Source organism: Lampetra fluviatilis, chromosome 6, assembly GCF_964198595.1.
Source record: "Lampetra fluviatilis chromosome 6, kcLamFluv1.1, whole genome shotgun sequence".
Lineage (NCBI taxonomy): Eukaryota > Metazoa > Chordata > Hyperoartia > Petromyzontiformes > Petromyzontidae > Lampetra > Lampetra fluviatilis.
The window spans coordinates 2,794,775-2,817,982 of record NC_136280.1 but is presented as its reverse complement, the minus strand read 5'-3'; the positions used below and the strand labels follow the sequence as shown (position 1 = coordinate 2,817,982).

Sequence of the window (23,208 nt, the reverse complement as noted above, 5' to 3'; positions counted from 1 at the left end):
AGCCAAGCACGCACACAAACAGCTGGGTCAGCCACTCTCCCTGGGTTTTGCCACCGAACCATCCGGTGAGCCAATTGGCCGGTTTGTCCACCTGACAATCGGGCGGGCGGGCGGGAGGGGTTTTTTTTATCCGTTAATCAATTTGCTTAGTCAGCCAGACATCCAACTAGTAAGTTCATAATCCGGTCAGCCAGTGAGAAAAACAGACAAGACGCTCACTCAAGTCAGCCGTTAGTCAGCCATTCAGTCAGACAACCAGCTCGTAACGGAATTATCATCATCATCATCATCACGATCATCAGGTCATTTCTTTCCGCTTTCCTCTACCGTGTGACAATACGGCTCAAGAGCTCTTTCCCCTCTTGTGCGGTGCTGAATAATCCGTCGACGCGAAGCAGCCACGGCCGTAAGGCCCAGCCGGTCAACGCGTCGAACTTGAGCGGCCGTCCGATTCAGGACGCCACCCGCTGGTCCTGGTGAGCACGCGAACTCTCGTCTGTTGTCGGTAGCATCCGCACGCCCGCCCGCCCGCTCGTGAACCACGCTACGTTGCGCCGTGGGGGTGATTCTGTTGTTGTTGTTGTTTTTGTGCATTAACATCCTTTGGCTCCCTACACTCCACTCGTCCGGCGTGCGCCAAGGCTAACAAGGTGTTTGGAAGGAAAAAAAAGTAACGACAACAAATATTTCAAATAATAACCCGCAAAACCTGGAGTCGTTACGGCGCGAATCGCGAAATCGTCAATCCCGGCACGCGACAATTCGTCGATGCTTTTTGCGCGTCGTATCGCGATTTTTTTTTTAAATAACAAACCCCCCCCCCTCTCCCCTCTTTGTCGACGCATCTTCGTCGCGTGATCTCGATATTTCACTCGGAGGGAAGAAAGCGAGACGGACGATACCGGCGGGTTTTGTTGGTTTGTTTATTTTGTAAAAAAAATATATATTTTAATTTTTTACTGTAAAATATGCTAAAGCCGAACGTTTCAAATGACCGTCGTTACTCCGAGTGGATACGGCAGCCGACGTTGGCGGAAGAAATATTTTAAAAAAAGAGCTCATGAATATCAATGAGCTGTGCGACGCATTTTAAATACAGGAGGTTGACTGACGGTTCAATCAATGGAGCTGGGATTGGGAAAGGAAGGTGGGGGCTGCGAGGGATGTCAGATGGAGGGAGGGGGGGGGGGTGATGGGGGGAGACCTTCGCTGTCACCACTACTAACACCGCCACTGTCTTCGTCGTCACTACGACCATCATCATCATCGACACTGCCTTCACCATCACCACCACCATTGACAGTGTTACCATGAGCAACAACATCACCATCGTCACCGCCTCTACCATCACCACCATTTTCATTGCTACCACCAACATCACCATCGCCACCATCGCCACCAGCACCACCATCATTACCACCACCACCACCACCAAACAAAGATCCCCCGTATAACCTTAACAGACTGTTGGGGCAAGTGGTGTTCGCGAGCACCTATGAAGGCCGGCACAGCACACGAGGGGGAGGGTGGCCAGCACCACGCCCGACCACCACCACCACCACCACCACAGCCACCCCGACCAACATCATCATCACTCTCCTCCCAGCATGCCCCCTCCACCACCCACCCACCGCCACAGCCGCTGGACGTGACCGGACACGCGGAATGGGCGAGCCCGCGTCACAAAGGGTTCATCTGACGGAAGGGGGTTAGGAGGGTTCAAGAGAGAGAGGGGGGGGGATGAAGGAGCGAAAAGATTAAAGTGACAGTAATCGTTACGGCGCGAAGGAGAGAGGGGAGGTGACGGGCGGCGTTGCGGGCGCGGTGGAACCGGTTAAAAACATGCAACCGGTTGAAGCGGTGAAGGTGGCTGAAGCGGTGGAGAGGATTCAGCTGGCAGACATTGGGGTTGGAGGCCTAAGTGCCGGTGGGGGGGGGGGGGTGTAACGGATACGGAAAGGGTTAACCCATTTCAGATCGCATTCCATTCTCCCCCCCCCCCTCCTCCGTTCCGAGCAGAGTTGGACTCGGCCGTCTGAACAACCGCGAGTCGCTGTCCGTGGTGCTGACGTTCAGAAAAAACCGCCACTTTTTTCAAAAATGTTTTTGCTGTGGTTTTCACACCTGATGATGATTGCTTGTGTTGCAACCGAAACGTCGTCTTCTATTATTTTATTTTATTTTCAACGTGACTTTACCGAAATAACCAAAGAGTAGGAACTAAAATCTGTTATTATTTTTGTTATTGTACCAGGTTATGCCCCACTGAGGTTCTATAGATAGATCTGTTTCTCCCGAAGCGACCTGGCCAGCAGAAATGACAGCTCAACGAAGTGGCTGAACATCGCGTGGAAATTTATAGCGGCGGCCAAAAGACTCTACAGGCGTGACGTTGATTCTAAACGTGAAGGGAGACAAATTCACGCGACCACGGGAAGAGAGAGACACGCAAACTCCAAATATACAGCAGCAGGCGTCAGGGTCGGGATCGAACCCACGACCTTCTGTATACCCGGCGAGGTAGTTAACATCTCATAGCCACCGTGATGATGATGAGAGAGCGAGGTGTCGGAGAGTCAAGCCACAACATTTACAATCTCAGATGGTGTACTCTACGCGTGACGAATTGGCCACGTTCTGTTTACGTGACAAACCTTACTAGTCGGCTGTCTCGGGTGGTGGCGGGTTTAACGACACATTTATATATTTACGCGATCTAAACCCCCCCCCCTTCCCCCCCCAAAAAACCCCTCTATTATCTTAAAATGTTACTTCTTTGCAGCGGAGGAGGCGATGCTTGGGTGAGTTTTCGCCCGGCTTGTACAATGTAGATCTACCCCCCCCCCACACACACACACCTCTGCGCCCCCCCCCCCCCCACTACTATACAGATCAAAAATTCCTCCGTTCCTTGTCGTTTATCCGAGTTTCTGATCCGCACGTCATCGCTGGAAATATGCAACGATCGATAACTCCACCGGGACTCTCTCGGCAGGCCACGTTAGCCGCGATGACGTATCGATCAGAGGACGCGGACAAAAGGGGAAACAATTAAATAACAGCTCGAGAGGTGCGCAAAGCAGCCAGAACGGAGGGGAGGGGGTGAGGGAGGCAGGGGGTGAGGGAGGGGAGAGAGGGAGGAAAGAAGGGAGGGTGGGGGAAGGGAGAGAGGGAAGAGAGAGAGGAAAGGTGGTGAGGGCCAAGGGAAGGAGGGGGGGAGAGAGGGGGAGGGGAGGGAGGATAAGAGGGAGGGGCAAGGGAGGGGAGAGAGAGAGGGAGGGGGGAGGGGAGGGAGGAAAGGAGGGTGGGGGAAGGGAGGGAGGGGAGGGAGAGATGGAGGAAAGGAGGGAGGGAAGGGAGGGAGGGGAGAGAGGGAGGGCGGAAAGGGGGGAGGGGGAAAGGAGGAGAGAGGGAAGGCGGAAAGGAGGGAGGGGGAGGGGAGGGAGGAAAGGAGGGAGGGGAGAGAGGGTGGGAGGGAGGAAAGGAGGGAGGGGGGAGGGGAGGGAGGGGAGAGAGGGGGGGATGAAAGGAGGGAGGGGGAAGGGAGCGGCTGCGCTCTAGAAACTCGACGCTGCGATCCCAGCGATGCAGCCCCGGTGCTTGTGTCGCTAAACGGGGCTCCGTAATTGGGAAAGTGGGGGACGTCGTTAGCCGCTCGAATGGCAGGGGCATGGAAATGCCACTTTGCCCGGCAATGGGCCCTTTCTCCCAGGGCGCTTTGGGTTCAAGGCAAGCGGCCTCTCTTCAATTTTTAGCCCGGCGGAATCTGCCGGGACTCCACGATGCAATGGAAAATGACCCCAGGGAAAACAGGTTTGGGGGGGCTGCGCGGGCGGGGGGGGGGAGTTGGTTTGTTCATTTCCACGTGTGGGATTGTTTTATTTTATTATTTTATTCTAATTCCCTCTCTCACTCTCCTCTCTTCTCTACTCTCTACTCCCACTCGCTGCTGCCGCTGCTGCTGCTGCTGGTCGTGAAAGCAATCACGCGGCTCGCGAGCGCGGTAATGAACTCTGCGCGGCTACGGAATCCGGCGAAGGCAGCGAAGCCGGCCGCACGCTGCGATCAATGAGACGCGGCAGCCTGACGCGAGGTTATCGCTCGCAGCGCCACCACCACCACCAACCGCCATAGATTACCACCACCGCCACCACCACCGTTACCACTGCCACCACCACCGCCACCACCACCGCCATAGATCACCAACACCGTTACCACCACCACCACCACCACCACCGTTACCACCACCACCACCACCACCGTCATCAACTAACGTCACCACCACCACCACTAACGCCACCTCGAATTGTTACGATCCGAACCGTTGATGTGCGGCGGTGGTGGTTGTTGGTGGTGGTGGTTGTTGGTGGTGGTTGTTGGTGGTGGTGGCTGTTGGTGGTGGTGGTTGTTGGTGGTGGTTGTTGGTGGTGGTGGTTGTTGTTGGTGGTGGTTGGTGGTGGTGGTTGTTGGTGGTGGTTGTTGTTGGTGGTGGTTGATGGTGGTGGTTGTTGGTGGTTGTTGTTTTTGGTGGTGGTTGATGGTGGTGGTGGTTGTTGGTGGTGGTTGTTGGTGGTGGTGGTTGTTGGTGGTGGTGCTTGTTGTTGGTGGTGGTGGTTGTTGGTGGTTGTTGTTGTTGGTGGTGGTTGATGGTGGTGGTGGTTGTTGGTGGTGGTTGTTGGTGGTGGTTGTTGGTGGTGGTGGTTGTTGGTGGTGGTGGTTGGTGTTGGTGGTGGTTGTTGTTGGTGGTGACGACACAGACGATGACGACGACGCCGACTCGTGCGCGGGCCACTCTTGATTCGCCGCGTTGGGGCTTCTTCGTTCGCCGACCGCGCGCTTCCTGGACGCCGAGTTGGACTCCACCACGAGCCCGGCGCGTTCTGAGACCGACGGCCGCTCCCCCCCCACCCCCCCTCGCGCCACCGCGTCACGTGCCGACAGACAGGGCCGGGCGGCGCGCGCGCGGCTGCGGTTGGTGGAAGTTTGACGCTTCAAAGAGAAATGCGTTGAATGTCATTTGTAGGTTTTTGTTGTCGTGGTGAAAAAAAAACACCACCGGATTTGCTTTGACGAAATTCAGCACGGGGTAGAAAAAAGTGGAAGGGGGGAAGAGGGAGTGGGGGGGGGGCTTTGTACGTCTAAAAGGGCAGCCCCCGACCATCGCATCGATTGCCGCGCATTCCCACGCGGCGCCTTTTAACCCCCACAAAGCAAATGCCCAGCGAGCGCCGCGAGCGCACGGGAATATTTACTCATCCCGCTCGTTTCACGGCGACCTGTGGCACACGCACGCGCGTGCGTGAGTGTGCGCGCGTGCGTCAAAGACAAAGATCCCCCGGGCATGGTGCCGGCCACCCCATCTCCTCTGTGTGTCACAGTGCCGGCCTTCGTAGGTTCTACTCGCCCCAACAGTCTGTTAAGGCTATACCGGGGGTGGGGTGGGGGGGTTTGTCTTGTTGTCTTGCGTGCGTGTGCGTGAAGATCCACAACCACCAACCACACGCCGTCGCCTCTAATTGTTATCAGGCCGTTGGGGAAAGTGGGGATGCGGTGGCGCGGTGGTTAGCGCTCTGCACTGCGAACCCGGCGATGCGAGTGAGCCGTTCTCGCTCACGGCCAACGTCGGTGACGATTATCTGAAGCAGGTCCTGGGTCTCCCCTAGGTCGACTCGGCCTCAAATGAGTAACCCGGTGCGTGTAAACATCGCCACTTGGGAGGCGATGGCGGCCGGGCGTGGTGCTGGTAACCCACCTCCTCGTGTGCCGTGCCGGCCTTAATAGATGCTCGCGAGCAGGACTTGCCCCAGTCTGTTAAGGCTATACGGGGGAGCTTTATAGTTGTTTTAATGCATTGAAGGTCCCTGAACCACTGCTCACGATCAGTAAGGACCTTGATGGTGATGGACAGACCCGGATAAAGTTGCCTGGCTGGGAGCCAGCTCCCGTTCACCTTGGTGTGTGACGGGAATGTCCTCTGACCCTTGACCCCGTGGAACATCTTTCTTGGCCACGTCGTTCGTGACCCTGCCAGCTACAACCCCGAATGTACCTTGCCCTCGAGTCTTATCGAGATCGCCTGTTTGCGTATGTGAGGTCAAAGCGGTGTGAGAGTTACCTTTAAATACACGCCGTAAATATCAATACGAGCAAATCTACTAAGACATGCAGATATTGGCGCATGAGAATTCTAAACCAAACTAAACTTATTATTATTTTTACCAGGTAAGGCCCCATCGAGCTGCTACGTCGCTCTTTCTCAGAAGCGACCTGGCCACAAACCACAGCACGGCGAAGCGACTCATCATCATCATCGTGTTGGAATCTATTGCACCGCGTCTGGCCATCCCATCAGTTTTAAGTGGATTGGCCACCGTTGGTTGATCGGTGGAATGCGTGTGTTGGGGGAACACTGCGGCTAGGCTCCACCTCTTCCACACGCGTCTGGTTAACGTCGAAGAGCAGACCAAAAAATAATTGCTAATTGTTTTTTTAACCCTTTTATCTGGCAACAAAACTGACACCTTTTTTACAAGGAGTCATGTTTGCATAGACCACAATACCTGCAGTCATAATGCAAACAAAAAACATAACTCTGATAATGTATGCACTGTCCTTGAAGTTGATGCCTTTTGGTGTCATCTGGTCCAACACCATGTGAGACTAGGCTCTAAGGAAAGCTGTCTCGGGTGTGGACCAATCAACTTCAAGGACAGTGCATATATTATCAAAGTTGTGTTTTTTGTTTGCATTATGACTGCAGGTATTGTGGTCTATGCAAACATGACTCCTTGTAAAAAAGGTGTCAGTTTTGTTGGCAGATAAAAGGGTAAAAAAGCAATTATCATATTTTTTACTGGCAAATAAGGTTCCAATGGTGGAGCAGACCAAATGTTCTTTTGAAGAAAGCATCTTGAGCCAAGTGTAATTGTCATCAGGCCCCGTGGTGATGAGCACAGCAGTGGCGGCTCCTGCAAAATCTCTCAGGGGGGGCAAATGTCTGGATTGTTGATAAGGATAAGGTCCACCCATGCATGGATAAATCAACAGCTTAAGCATATAAAGGCAACTTCACTTCTTTAATATTAATGAAAAATAAAGTGACTCTTACAATACATCTTGTTTGTTTCTATACTCACTATTAAAACAAACCACTCAAGTTTATTTTATTAAAGATTCCACTAGGTGGCGACAAATTATATTGTTGGATGAAACGTGCTTACGTATGATGACGTAAGCACGTATGATGACGTAAGCATGTTAGGGCGAGCCCTCCCGGAAGCCATAGAGAATGCATTGCAGCGCCCCCGTTCGAAAAAAATCATCTTTGAATGTAAGTCTATGGGACCAGCTGGAGGGAAATCGCCCAAAAAGAGGCGGTACTCCACAGAACGTAGCATGACGCTGATTGGACTATATCCAGAGGCACAGTGACGGCCAGCGTGACTCTGTGGTTGAATGACATTGGTGGTGCGTCGCCCAATCGCCCTAATGAAGAAACCGCCCCTGGAGCACAGTCTTCCAACTCAACTGTCCACGCCATCTCCCTTGGCTCTTTATTATTGTTCGGTGAAGAACAGCCATTGCCCGACGCTTGCTATGACACCCGCACATATATCTCAGACTTTATTTTCCGGCCACACACAGTGGAAATTTGACGGGCGCGTCGAGTTACTTTCCTTCACCGCTACCGAAGTTCGCTCCGGAGAAGGCCCCTTCCGCCATCGCCGGAAGGGGCCTTCTGGCTGTGATGTCCTTCCCCCCCCGCCTCTCTCCCAGCACCTCCGATGAGCAACGGCTGTCTAAGTACGGGGCGAAAGAAGTTCAACATATGTACGTAGCGACATCGCTTTGCTCGCTGCGGTGGTCTGCGCTCCGATGCCCGAGTTTGGTCCAAGCAAAGTTTTACCCCCCCCCCTCCCCCGCGTCCCCCTCCCCTTTATTTTCATTTTTTTAAACAAAGTAGCAGACGGTTATCAAATCAAATAATCAGCCCGCTGGAAGAGAGAGGCAGCGTTGCGAATAAAAAAGAAAATTACGTGAACACTAAAACGGAACAACTGTTTTTTAGCTCACCAGGTAAGGTCCCGCTGAGCTTTCATAACTCTTCTTTCAGAAGCGACCTGGTCATCACAAAAGATAGCTCAACGAATTGGCTTATCGTCACGTGGAAATGTACATCAGGCAAATACTTCAAACGCCTGATGTTGATTCTAAATTTGGAGGGAGAAAACTGGAGGAGGATCCACGCGACCACGGGGAGAGAGAGAGACACCGCCGCAAACTCAAAATATACAACAGCAGGCGTCGTCAGAATCGGGAACGAACCCACGACCTCCTGTAGACCAGGCGAGGTAGTTAACATCTTCTAGCCACCGTGATGATGACGAGAGAGAGAGAGACACCGCAAACTCCAAATATACAGCAGCAGGCGTTGTCAGAGTCGGGAAACGAACCCACGACCTCCTGTACACCAGCCGAGGCAGTTAACATCTCCTAGCCACCGTGACTCTCAACAACCCCCCCCCCCCCACCTCTTCCCCCGACAAAACCGTAACCCCCCCCCCGCGCGCCCCCCACGAAAAAACACAAAAAAATGTGATTAATCAATTCCTTCTCCGCGTTGTTAACAAGCGTGCGAGGCAGTGGATTGTGAACAGCGCGGCTCCAACCCGCTCCTTCAATTATTTAGGGCCCCGTTTAAAGCCGTGATGAAATAATTACGTGGCAACGCTTTACATAATGCGCCTCCCCGTGTGTGTGGTGGTGGTGGGGTATAAAGCTGACAATCCACTCGCCACGTCAAACCTTTTTGTTGTCGTAACAGAGGTGCAAATTCCACGCTTTGACTCGGGTTTTTTTTAGAACCATACTTTGGTTTAATTCCCTTTTGTTTGTTGTGGTTGCTGTTCGAAAAAAGTGTGGCCGACCATCGCGAAAATTATCATTTTAATAATGTTTCATCTCTGTAAATATCCCTGGAGGTTTATATCAAGGGGCCTGGATTGAAATAAACAGCACACCGGTTTTTGAAGGCGCGGCGTTGAGCGAATGATGTTGTTGTTGGTCTAGTGGCACGCGGTTTGATATCTCTTTCTCGTGTACCTGATGGTTGTTTTTTGTTGGGAGATGGAGTGAAGGTTGGGGGGGGGGGGGTAAGGGATGTGGGTGTTGGGATATGGATGTCTGTGAAAAATGCCTTCATAGCTCATCGGATTCCTCCAGTCTATATAAATATTACAATCCATAATCGATGTTTTTTTGGGTTAGATCGCGTAAATATACGTGTCGTTAAACCCTCCACCACCCGACACAGCCACGTGACAACCCTTACTAGTTGGCTGTGTCGGGTGATGGCGGGTTTAACGACACATTTAAATATTTACGCAATCTAACCCAAAAACAACCTCTATTATGAGAGATTCCAGTTGCAGTATTTCCTACACGACCGTCAGCCGCCCGGAACTCGTGCCCTCCCACAAGGCCGTGCGCCTGATGGGTTCTGGAAGAAAATGTCCTATTTGTATTACGTATTGACGTGGGAACGGATTTGTGGTGGAGACGTATTTATTTTTCACTGCTCACTAAGACATCTTGGCGAGAGTGGAAGAGCAGGCCAAATACCCTTTCGAGAGGGAGCTCTAGAGCAAATTTTGTCATTATGTAGATATCTCACGGCTCCGTTGCCACCGCCTCACTGCCATCTGCGAGACGACCAGTAAATCACAATCAAAATACCCCTCCAAAAGCTCTAGAGGGAGCTATCTGGCGGGTATTGTATTCCTCTCCGGAAGCTCCCTCAAGAGTCATCGAGGGTATTTTGTTTCTCATTTACTGGTCGTCTCGCAGATGGCAGTGAGGCGGTGAAACTACAGAGCCGTGAGTTATCTGCATCTAATTCCCGGAGGTCCTTCCACCACCAGCGGCACGATCCAGCAATCGCAGCGGCTGCACCTTTATATTTATCTCCGCCTATTTTTTTAAATCTTCCATCAGCTGATTCTTCCGAGGCTTGAGGCAAGCCGGCTGTCGGAAATGTAAGGAAGGAGTCGGAGGAGGGGGGAGGGGAGTGTTGTTCTCGGTTAATTACACCACTAAGACAAACCCCCACTCACCCTCTCGCATGTGCGCCCCCGTAGCGAGATGAACTTGCAACGCGAGATAAAGCGTCTTCTTCTCCCACGAGTCGAGGGGCCGCGTTGGTTCGATTACGCGTTAACCCCTTCCCCAAAACCCACCCACCCACCACCCACTCACCACCAACCACCCACTCACCACCCACTCACCACCCACTCACCACCCAGCCACCACCCACCGACCACCCACCCACCACCCACTCACCACCAACCACCCACTCACCACCCACCACCCAGCCACCACCCACCGACCACCCACCCACCCACCACCCACTCACCACCAACCACCCACTCACCACCCACCACCCAGCCACCAACCATCGACCACCCACCCACCTCTCTCCCCATCACCGCCCACCGGCCACGCGCTTGCCGCCGTGAGCCGAGGCCCACACGGGGGTGGGTTGGCACGTAACCAATCTGGATGAAACACAATGCAATACATAACATAAATGTGGCATCATCATAATAATAATTGTCGTCGTCGTCACGGTCAGAATGATTTTAAGGTGACCTTCGTTTGTTGGTTTTGTTTTCCTTTTGAAGAAGCTGCTTGGGATGTGTTGTTGTTGTTGGTGTCGTCGTTCTGGGTGCACGAATAAATCATGGATGAATCAGTCGAGAATTAACAATGCGCACTGGGCCAGGATGAGCAGAGCGATGCCACAGAGCGGTAGTCCCCTAACACGGAGGCTTTCACCACCAATATCCATGATTTATAGTTGAGTTTATTTTGGTTTTGGAGTCGTAGCGGTTTTTGCTGAACAAGTAATTTGTGTTTTTATTACCCCCCCCCCCCCCCCACGTGACAAGTTTATTTGCCGGGTGGTGGAGGGCCTCTACTTAAACAAAAAAAACATCAACATTATATCTCCACGATGTTCTCGCCCAAAACAAACTCATTGAGTTGTTGTTTTTAGAGGACGCGATCTGACCTGGAGAGCGGTCAAAACTAAAATATCGGCTGCGTGATTTTGTTGAACAGAGACAACTTCACGGCTTTGCTGCAAACCGCCTCATTTCCGTCCGCGAGTCGGCAAAGCCGCAGATGTTATGATGCGTGTGCGTATGTTGAACTTTTTTCGCGCCGTACGTAGCCAACCGTGCTAATCGGAGGCGAGTGCTAAGTGGAGACAGTGCGGCAGCGGTGCTTGATTTGTTCAGACGAGGCACAGAAGGGGGAGAGAGACAGAGAGATAACGAGAGTGAGGATCGCAGGCCATTTCACGGAAAACCATTCATCGAGCCAAACAAATGGGAATTGTCGTCATCCGTCTGTGGTAGCGAGACGGGTTCCGAAACCCACCACCAGAGTTAGAAAGTAAATTAACGCGACGATTGTTTCCTGATGGATGAAACAAAAAATAAAGGGAACTAAAACATCTCTTGGATCAATCAAAGGCGTTGGATCGGCACTCGTCTCTCCGTTTAGCGGTGGTGATATGTTAACTCCCTCGCCCGATACGCAGGAGGGCGTGGGTTTGGATCCCGACCCTGACGCCTGCTGTATATTTATAGTTTGCGTGTCCTCTCTCTCTCTCTTTCTCTCCCCGTGGTCGCGTGGATTTGTCCTCTGGGTTTTTCCGATCCCACATTTCGAATCGACGGCACGTAGTACGGAGTGTTTGGCTGCTGTGAACGTCCACGTGATGATGAGAAGCCACTTCGCGGAGCTATCATTCGTGGCCAAGTCGCTTCTGAAAACAGAGCTGTATAGCTTAGGGGTTCTTACCTGGTAAAATAAAAAATTTAGTTTCAGTTTATACGTTTCGAGTTTTTTTGGCTGCTCTAAATTTCCACATGATGATAAGCCAATTCGTCGAGCTATTATCTGTGGCCAAATAGCTTCTGACAAAGAGCTATATATGTTTAACAGGCAATGCCCCACATGGTTACAAAAAAAATTGCCGGTGGTGCAATTCCACATTCCCACGGCCGAGCTAAGTCCATCCTCGTTCCAAAGCAGGACAGGACTTACCTTAACGCGCATCACCCCGCGCGTTGTGGGGATGGCAGAGCGAGGTGACGATGCTCGCATGCCTTCAAAATAACAATAACAAACAACAACAACAACAGCAACAACACAACGGAAGATTCGGGATGGCGGCGGCGGCGGCGGTGGCGGTGGCCGCTTGCTTGCGGCAAGGATTGCGAAATGTTTTATGTTCTCTGGGCTCCGCAGAGAAAATGAGTTCGTCATCTCGCCTCGCTCCATCGACAGCCGAGCGAGCCAGCAGCGTGGGCGCTGACGAGAGCCCATTCAACAGAAATCAAGCCAATCTGTCGCACCCAAGCTGCCCATGAGTCATGGACTTAACTCATTTAGGGGTTGTGCTGCACACAGGAGTGAGTGTGTGTGTGCGTGTCAACACGTGCGCGTGCCTGTGTGTGTGTGTGCGTGTCAACACGTGCGCGTGCCTGTGTGTGTGTGCGTGTCAACACGTGCGCGTGCCTGTGTGTGTGTGTGGGGAGCGGGTAGTGCAGCGGTTAGCGCTACGCTGCGCGCTATGAACCTGGCGACCCGGGTTCGATTCCCGCTCACGGCTAACACCAGTGACGATTATCTGAACCGGTCCTGGGCTTCCCCTAGGTCGACTCAGCCTTAAATGAGTACCCGGTGCGGTGTGTAAACATCGCCACTGGGGAGACAAAGGCGGTCGGGCGTGGTGCTGGCCACCCACCCCCTCGTGTACCGTTCCGGCCTTCATAGGTGCTCGCTAACAGCACGTGCCCCTACAGTCTGTTAAGGCTATACGGGGGATCTTTGTCTTTGTGCCTGTGTGTGCGTGTCGAGGTCTGGGGAGTGGTGGCGTAGCGGTCAGCGCGCTGCGCCACGAACCCGGCGAGCCGAGTTCCATTCACGGCCACCACCAGTGACCATTACACCTGAGCCGGCCCTGGGCCTCCCATAGGTCGACTCAGCCTCAAATGTGTCACCTGGTGCTGTGTGTTAACATCACATCACTGTGGGGGGGGGGGTGCAGGAGGGGGGTAGGAGACAGAAGCGGCCGCTCCGGCCTTCATAGCCGCGCGACTCGTTCACAGCGCCACCTTTGCCCCCCCCCCCCCCCCAACGGCCTGTTGAAGTTCTTCGCGAGGGGGGGGGGGTGGTCTTTGTCTTGTTGAAGTTCTGACGCGAAAGGGGGGGGGGTCTTTGTCTTGTTGAAGTTCTTCGCGAGGGGGGGGGGTCTTTGTCTTGTTGAAGTTCTTCGCGAAGGGGGGGGGGTCTTTGTCTTGTTGAAGTTCGACGCGAAAGGGGGGGGGGGGGGTCTTTGTCTTGTTTGAAGTTCTACGCGAGGGGGGGGGGGGTCTTGTTGAAGTCCTAGGTGAGAGGGGGGGGGGGTCTTTGTCTTTGTCGTGTGACGGGCGTGGCCATTGTCGTTTCACGGCTCCTGCTGCGGGCTGCTGGAACATCGCCAGCCGCAATTTCCCTTATCTCGGCAGCAAAAAAAAACAAAAGGAATGACTCTGTCCGTCTCGCTCTCTTCCAACCGCCCCCCCCCCCCCGTGTTTCTATCTCCCCCTCTCTCTCCACGTGTTTTTTTAATACCCCCCCCCACCTGCCCCCCCCCTCCATTGCATGAATTATTTCGGGCGAAATCCAACAGTTGTTTTATTGGTTCTAATCTGATTTTGGCGAAAGGAACGCAGTCGTACGTGCGATGTTGACGCGACATATTTTTGTGTTCGTATTCCCTCCGTCGTGTCATTTATTGGGGGGGGGGGGGGGGAAATGCCTACGGTTTAAATCGTCTCGAGTCTCCCGTAAATCAACGTGACTTCTGTGTCTGTGTGCCCCCACCCCCCTCCCCACTCGGAAAGCCCCTCCCATCCTCCCCGACGCCGCCCACTGTGGAAAACAGACTCCGTGCAACTCACTCACCCCTGCTCGCCGCTGCTTCCTTCTCTCTTGCCCCCAACAGTCTGTTCAGGCTATACGGGGGGGTCTTTGTGGGTTAGCGCTACGCTGCGTAACGAACCCCGGCGACCCGAGTTCGATTCCCGCTCGCGGCCACCACCAGTGACCATCACCTGAACCGGCCCTGGACCTCCCATAGGTCGACTCAGCCTTCACTCACCCCTGTTCGCCGCTCCTTCCTTCTATCTTCTCCCTCGCTTTCCTCTTCCCCTCCTGTCAATCAAATCATCATCGTCACCCTCTCATCCCTTCCCGACATTGCGCTCCTCCTCCTCCCTCCTGCTGCTCATCTTAAGCCCCCCCACTCCCGTCCCCCCCACCCTCTCTACTCCGGCCATCTCTGCCCTGGACATCTCGTCCCCGTCTGCTGCCCGTCGGAAGTGGTTACCACGAGTAACACGATATTCGTCGATCAGTGGACACTGAGAAAGCGCCAGCTACCACCAGTTCTGCAATTCGAGCCCAGGTCTACTTCTCTGCCCCATTCTGCCGTGGCGAGATGTTAACTACCTTGCCTGGTATGCAGGAGGTCGCCGGGTTCCATCCCGACTCTGACGCCTGCTGCTGTATATTTGGAGTTTGCGTGTCTCTCGCTCATCATCATCATGGTGGCTAGGAGATGTTAACTACCTCGCCTGGTGTGCAGGAGGTCGTGGGTTCGATCCCGACCCTGACGCCTGCTGCTGTATATTTGGAGTCTGCGTGTCTCTCTCTCTCATCATCATCACGGTGGTTAGGAGATGTTTACTACCTCGCCTTGGTGTGCAGGAGGTCGTGGGTTCGATCCCGACCCTAAGGCCTGCTGCTGTATATTTGGAGTTTGCGTGTCTCTCTCGTCCCCCGTGTTCGCGTGTATTTTTTTCTGGGTCCTCCGTTTTTTCTCCTCCACATTTAGAATTAAACGTGCGTCTCGAGTATCTGGATGCTCTACATTTCCGCACGATGATAAGCCACTTCGTTGAGCTATCATTTGTGGCCAGGTCGCTTCTGGAAAAAGATCCGTATATCTCAGTGGCGAAGCCATCGAACAAAGACGGTGGCCACCGCGTCCGCGCGCTTTCAGATGCGCTTCTGCGGCCGTCTGGAACGCTCTCCGACATCAGGAAGTCACTGTGAGCTATGCACTGTTAAATCATCTACATGTAAAACGAATTTCTTGACAGCTGCTTTTCTGTGTTTAGTTTGTTGTTCTTCTCCACAACTCCGATGAGCGCGGTTGGTTTATACGGATGCACAACGAACGAAGTTCAACGTACATCCCGCGGGCCTTACCTGGACGCGACTTCCACGTGAGGGTCGCCACCTGCCCCGTGTCTTTTTGCTCCCCGGGATCTTCCACTATGTCGAGGAGGCAGCTGCTCCGGCGTGGTCACGTTTTCCTTTCTGCTCCTCCGTCACCTTCTTGCCGTGATCTGTCCCGGTGTTCGGCGCCGTTCCGAAGTTGCGCTGGAGTTATATGCACTCGCAGAAGAAGGGCGTTTGTGCTGCTGATGGATGTTTAAGACATTTTTCATATGTTTTATTTTGACGTGGAGAGACGGATATGCGAAGGAGATATTGCATGCGTCTTTACATTCATAGTGTGTGTGTGTCTGTGTGTGTGTCGGGGGGTTAGGGAACAGGTAATTTAGTGGTTAGCGCGGTGCGCTACGAAGCTGACGACCCGGGTTCGATTCCCGCTCACGGCCAACACCGGTGACGATTATCTGAACCGGTCCTGGGCCTCCCCTAGGTCGACTCGGCCTCAAAATGAGTATCTGGTGCGGTGTGTAAACATTGCCACTAGGGAGAGAAAGGCGGTCGGGCGTGGTGCTGGCCACCCACCCCCTTGTGTGCCATTCCGGCCTTCATAGGTGCTCGCTAACAGCACTGCAGTCTGTTAAGGCTATACGGGGGATCTTTTTGTGTGTGTGTGTCTGTACGTGCCCGTGTGTGTGTGTGTCTACGTGCTCGTGTGTGTGTGTCTCTACGTGTGTGTGTGTGTGTCTACGTGTGTGTGTCTACGTGTGTGTGTCTACGTGTGTGTGTCTACGTGTGTGTGTGTCTACGTGTGTGTGTGTCTACGTGTGTGTGTCTACGTGTGTGTGTCTACGTGTGTGTGTGTCTACGTGTGTGTGTGTCTACGTGTGTGTGTGTCTACGTGTGTGTGTCTACGTGTGTGTCTCTACGTGTGTGTGTGTCTACGTGTGTGTGTGTCTACGTGTGTGTGTGTCTACGTGTGTGTGTCTACGTGCCCGTGTGTGTGTGCTGCGCGTTACAATGGTTGCCCGCAGCGTCTAATGCGCTTCAGAACATCAGCTCAGAGGATGCTGGGTGCTTTCGCAAGGTCACAGCGATGGCAGTGGGGGGTGGTTGTGGTTGTTTGGTGGTTGGTGGTGGTGATGGTGATGCGTATGAAACATTTTTTTTTATATCAGAACCTTCATCTCCACGCGAGAACATTAATCACGAAGTCAGCGGACCGAGCCGATGTTTGATGCGCACGTGGGTACGCCGAATTTCTTTCGCGCCGTACGTAGGCACAGCCGTGCTAATCGGAGGTGTGAGTCCTTCTGAAGTGCGTGCAGTCAGTAAATGAACGAACCCTACCGCAGGGGACAGAATAAAGAACAATAATTTACTAGAGGAATGTCTGTGTGTCACGCGCGTGACGTCACTCCACGTCGACCAGCGCCCTTCATTAATAGTCATTATAAGGTGACGTCCTCCAAATGGACACCCCCCCCCCTCATTAATAATAATTAGCGGGTGACGTCACTCCACACAGTGGGGGGGGGGGGGCGAGGTGCCTCCTCCCCCCTCCTCGGCGTCAACTCACAACCCTCACCACAAAGGCAGAACCCTCACGTCACGTGATCTCCGTCACGCTGTTGTTGAGACATCGAAGTAAAAAGGACGTCGTGATGAACAAGGGATTATAACCTTTCAATGAAATAGGTCTGTGTCACCGCGCCACTTACAAATTGGCACTGATGCAATGAACGTCACGTCGCGCTCTGCTTTTCGCTTGCAAGTTTCAGATTTATTAAAATACACCCGTCATTGGACAGGCATAAGGCGAGTTTCAAATAATTGCCATCAGCTGCATCGGAACATCATCATGAGCAGCAATGTCCATGATGCACGCGTCTCCGTTGGTAAATGTAAAACATTAAAGGCGCAAGCCGCACTACTGCAGTGCGAGTGTGGCCAAGCAACACAAGCTATGGACCGTGGAGTTAACCCATAGAGACACCACAGAGACGACAAACAGAGACACACAGAGATACCATAGTGACAACCACACAGAGACACACAGAGATACCACAGAGACGAAACACAGAGACACACAGAGACACCACAGAGACGAAACACAGAGAAACACCGAGATACCATAGAGACACACAGAGACACCATTCGAGACGACCACACAGAGACACACAGAGATACCATAGTGACAACCACACAGAGACACACAGAGACACCATAGATACGACACACAGAGACACACAGAGATACCACAGAGACGAAACACAGAGACACACAGATATACCACAGAGACGAAACACAGAGACACACAGATACACCATAGTGACAACCACACAGAGACTCATAGACATACATAGAGACGCAGAGATACCTATAGATACACTGAGAGATACATTAAAGGCAAGCCACATAATCGTGCCCATGCAAGGCAAACGATGGACCACGTGGCAAGGCCACTGTGACCTGGGCTGCTTCAGTGGAGCAAGATCAGCAACGCAACACGAACTCTCTCTCTCTCCTAAAGCCCTCTCGTCGTGGGCCAAGGAAGACTCCGACATCGAGCGAGTCCACACGCGAGAAGATGTGTATTCATAATATCCCGATCAATGTTTGCATTGAGCCATTGGTGGCATCTCCCGTTTACAACCAACGGAATCGGTGGTGGAAATTGCCACGTTCCTACGACAGGGGCGAGGACAACCAATGGTTTGAATTACAAACGTTCTGATATTTTATTTACCCCCGGGGATGAGGGAGGGACGGGAGGAGGGGGTGGGGTGATGACGGGCTGAATCAACCTCTGCCCAACCTGGATTTGAACTCGCACCCCACCAGTCGATCACTCCGAACGCTCAGATCGACCCGTCATGGCAATACGAGCAGGGCTGGAGGAGAGCAGCATTGCGTGTGGATAGGAGGGCGACCGCCCCGGGCCCCGCACTTCGGGGGGGGGGGGGTGGCGTGTGTCAGATGTAATATTTCCAGTTTAGTTTAAAGGCACAGGGAGGCCAACATGGTGTCGGTTGCCCCAGGCCCTGCACCCCGCCCCCCCTATTGAAGGCCCTGAGTGGGGGGGGGGTATGATCATCGAGCAAATGACATAGCCATGACCGCCCACCCAACAGAGACGGTCGTGACATAGCAGCGAGCTTTTTAGCTGTGCCTCCGCACGTACACAACCACAACAACAACAACAACCGCCATTCGCCACTCAGTGGCGGCGACGTCACCACGGCGCTTGCGCCAGGCTAGGTGCACGTTGAGGCCACGCCAAGTGTCGGACGCCCGCTGGGAGGGGGTCACGGGGCCGAACCAGCAGGTGCCGTGGGTCGACTTGACTGAGACGACTACTGGCCGATGCACCACCTGTGCCCCCCATGCTGTGTCTGTCACGCGCGCTGCACGTGCAGCACAGAAGGCGCACATCCCACAGCCGAGCATCGCCTCGGCCACCGCACGGAGGTTCCGCCGATGTGAATATCGCGTCGTTGCGATCGCGGTAATTATTCCACTCATTACACAAAGAGCCCGCGACTTGAATGCGTAATGGTTGTTTAAAAACACACACACACGCGCGCGCACCACACACACACACCACACACACACAAAGACAAAGATTCCCACGTATAGCCTTTAACAGACTGTTGGGGCAAGTGCTTTTAGGGAGCACCTATGAAGGCCGGCACGGCACACGAGGGGTGATTGGTCAACACCACGCCCGGCCGCCTTTGTCTCCCCAGTGGCGATGTTCACGCATCACACCAGCTACTCATTTGAGGCTGGGGTTGGCCGCGAGCGAGAATCGATCCCGGGTGGCCACGTTCGGTGCGAAGCGCGCTAACCGCTACACCACCGCTCACACACACACAAGACAAAGACAAAGATCCCCCATATAGCCTTAACAGACTGTAGGAGCAAGTGCTGTTAGCGAACACCTATGAAGGCCGGAACGGTACACTAGGGGGTTGGTGACCAGCACCACGCCCGACCGCCTTTGTCTCCCTAGTGGCAATGTTTACACACTGCACCAGGTACTCATTTGAGGCTGAGTCGACCTAGGGTAGGCCCAGGACCGGTTCAGATAATCGTCACTGGTGTTGGCCGTGAGCGGGATTCGAACCCATGTCGCCGGGTTCATAGCGCAGCGTAGCGCTAACCGATAAATTGGCGCTGCCCACACAGACACACACACACGCAGACAAACACACAGACACACACAGATACACACACACACGCAGACAAACAAGGCGAGGGATTGAGTGAGAGAGAAATGACGACGCTCGCGATGCCAGCCGCAGAAAGCCCCGCTCATAACTCCTCCGCTGTGTGTGTCTCGCGCGCGTTCTGGGAAGCGCTCCACAATTCCGTTCTCTTGACTTCTCTGCCCCCCCCTCTCTCTCTCCCATCCGTCGTGTGCTCTGCTGTGCCCCCTGCCACGCTGGAGCTCCGAGATAAGCCCTGATTTAGTGGGGGCTGCGGGAGGGGGAGGAGGGGCAAGTCTGGTCGTGGAAGAAGTTCAGTTAAACACACAAAGACAAAGCCCACCTCCACCCTCTACCGTATAGCCTGAGCATACTGTTGGGGCAAGTGCTGTTAACGAGTAGCGAGCACCTATGAAGGCCGGTACGGCGCGCGAAGGGGGTGGGGTGGCACCAGGAACTCGTTTGAGGCTGAGTCGACCTAGGGGAGGCACAGGGACGATTCAGAAATTCGTCACTGGTGGTGGCCGTGAGCAGGAAAACCGATCTCGGTTCTCGACGGGTTCGTAGCGCAGCGTAGCGCTAACCGTTGCGCCACCGCTCCCCCCACCGCACACAGACAGACACACACACACCGTACACACACACAGAGACAGACACACACACCGTACATACACACACAGTCAGACACACACACACACCGCTGCGCACGTACAAAGCAAACCGTCCCCCCAGCAACTCATTTTAGAATAAACGTGTCATTATTTGTATTTATATTTGTGCCGGAGAGAACCCCCCGCGCCCCCCCCCCGCCGCCCTCCTCGAAATCCCTCTTTTTTTGTTGCTTTATCCGCTTGCCTGCGTTTTTGTTTAATCCTAGCGAGCAGGACAAAGGGGAGAGCGGGTGAGTGTGACACAGAGAAAATGAGGAAAATTAACCCCTCTCCCTGACTGACGGCGCGGTGGGGGGCAAGAGGGGGGGCGGGGCACGGGCCGGGGGGGGGGCAAGTGGGGGGGCAGACATAAATTCGTGGCTTATCGTGGCGGACCAGGCGCTACTTGGTGGAATACATTAATAATACGACTACTACTACTATTATTATATTATGGGGGGTGTGGTGGTGGTGTCAGTGAAAAGAGCCCTTCTTGTGTGGCTGCACGAGGCTGTGAAAGGTATCGTTGCGACGCAGAGCGGAGGAGAGGAGGATGATGATGATCGGCGCATGACACTGCAGAGGCAATCTTTATTTTTACTATTATAGAATAATGGGGTAGGGGGGTGGGGACAATCACTGGACACCTTCAGTAGGGGGGGGGGGTCATAGGTCACGGGCAGCTTGCGAGTAAAATGGACCCAACGCAGAAGATCCCCGTGGGGTTTGATCTCCTGCTTGCCACGCACCCCCTCAGTCGCACCCGCTGCACGAACCGTGGCAGCGGGTGCGGTTGCACCTGACGATGCACGAATGGGAAACAAAAATGACACGATCAGCGGACAGCGGCGTGTGACCACGGTGATGGCTCCGTTCCACAGAATGCGAAGGAGACGTCATGGCGATGCTCACTCCCGCATCTCCTGGCTTGACCACCACCGCAGTGGGGAATCGCCCTCGCCGCTCTGCGTCGACATGCTGCACACGAAAGAAGGACATATGATTACAGTGAAACATTGTCATTATTTAGTCTTCATTTGAAGTTTTCGTGACTGCAAGGATCCATACTCTTTGGTTCTTTCGGTAAAGTCACGGAGGTGAAAAAAAATAATAATTATAAAATTGAAATAATAAAATGAAAATAACTAAATTAAATCACTTAAATTTCGATTTAAAGCTTTCGTGACTGCAGGGATTCATCGTCTTGCTTGCGTTGTGGCCGTGACGTCGTGAGAATTATTTTCTTATGTTTAATTTTTATTATTTTATTATTTCCATTCTACGTGACTTTACCGAAAGAACCAATAAGTTAAATCACTTAGTTATTAGATTTTTTAAATATTGATTTACTTATTTTCCATCTACGTGACTTAAGACGAAATAATACTCTGGTTCTTTCGGTAGTCTCCAGACATCCTCCAACCCCCGAGGATCGGCCGCAGCATGGGCAAGCCCTCGCCGCTGCTGCACTTCGGTTTTTCTGCTCACCTCGTTGTGTTTCCCAGCGTCAGCCTCGTCCATGTCATCCCGGGGTCTTCCTCGCGCACGCGAACCGGGCATTGTGCGTTGCACGATCTGCTCTTACAAACAAGTTCAATCTTATCTTCTTGGTTCTTTCGGTAAAGTCACGTAGAAGGGAAATAATACAATAATAAAAATAAAACATTATAAAATACAATTCTCACTATTTTATTATGTTTTATTTTTATTATTTTATTATTTCCCTTCTACGTGACTTTACCGAAAGAACCAAGAAGATGAATCCGTGCAGTCACGAAAGCTTTAAATCGAAAAAAAAAGTTTAGTCTTAGTTTTTTCTCTCTCGTGCCATCGAATTCGACTTATGAAACATAGGCGCGATTGGGACGTCGCTTACGACACTGCTGCCCCACGTCTTGATAAGCAAGGGCGAGAAGTTGAGAGAGATGATTCGACACAGAAGCGTGCCATGATCGCGTCTCGTGAATAACCCAGAGTGGGGCGTGTGTGTCTGTGTGTGTGTATGTGCGTGTCTGTGTGTGTGTCTGTGTGTGTTGGGGGGGAGCGGTAGTGTAGCGGTTAGTGCTACGCTGCGCTACGAACCCGGCGACCCGGGTTCGATTCCCGCTCACGGCCAACACCCAGTGACGATTATCTGAAACCGGTCCTGGGCCTCCACTAGGTCGACTCAGCCTCAAATGAGTACCTGGTGCGGTGTGTAAACATCGCCACTGGGGAGACAAAGGCGGTCGGGCGTGGTGCTGGCCACCCACCCCCTCGTGTACCGTTGCGGCCTTCATAGGTGCTCGCTAACAGCACTTGCCCCTACAGTCTATTACAGGCTACATGGGGGATCTTTGTCTGTGTGTGGGGAGCGGTGGCGCAGTGGTTAACGCGCTGCGCTTCGAAACCCGACGAGCCGAGTTTAAAATTCCCGCCCGCGACTCCATGAGGGTGGCGAATATTCGAAATGGCTCCTGGGCATTCCCTAAGGAAGGTCGACTCAGCCTCGTTAGCGAGTGTCTGGTGCTGGCGTCTATTAAACATCAGCGGTGGGGAGACAAAGGCGGCCGTGCAGGAGTGGCGTGGGTTGGGGTGTTGGCCGCACCACCCACTCGCTCATAGACATTCGTCAGTGCTACAAGCACTTGTCCCGAATAGTGTTGAACGCAATAGCGGAGGGAATCTTTGTCTTTGTGTGCGTGCGATTTTTAATTATTGGGCGGTGAACTTTGGCGATTGTCTTAATCGGCTGCCTGGCCGAGACATTTAAAACAAATGTTACACAAATGGAAGAGAGAGAGAGATAAGATAAAACTAAACTAAGGTTAAACGGAAATAAGTTTTTTTTTTGTAAATGTTAACACGGGTCCTATTTAAGTTGTCCGTTTGACGCAAACAGCAGCAACGGCGGCTACTGCTGCTGCAGAGCGATAGGGCATGGCTTTCGTAAGAACTTATAATTGGTAATCTATTCTTATTTCGGCCCCCTTTGTCAATCCGCTGCTGGATGACCCCCCCCCCTCCTCCTCTCCCCCGCCCCTACCACCGCGTGGGAATTGTTGCGGGACTGTTCG

The 23,208-nt window shown here is 53.1% G+C and overlaps 1 protein-coding gene across 7 annotated transcripts in view; it reads left to right on the top strand.

The window, feature by feature from the left end:
• Nucleotides 1–23,208, top strand: part of LOC144933039 (uncharacterized) — a 69,934-nt gene that overhangs the window by 29,908 nt on the left and 16,818 nt on the right. The window lies entirely within an intron of this gene.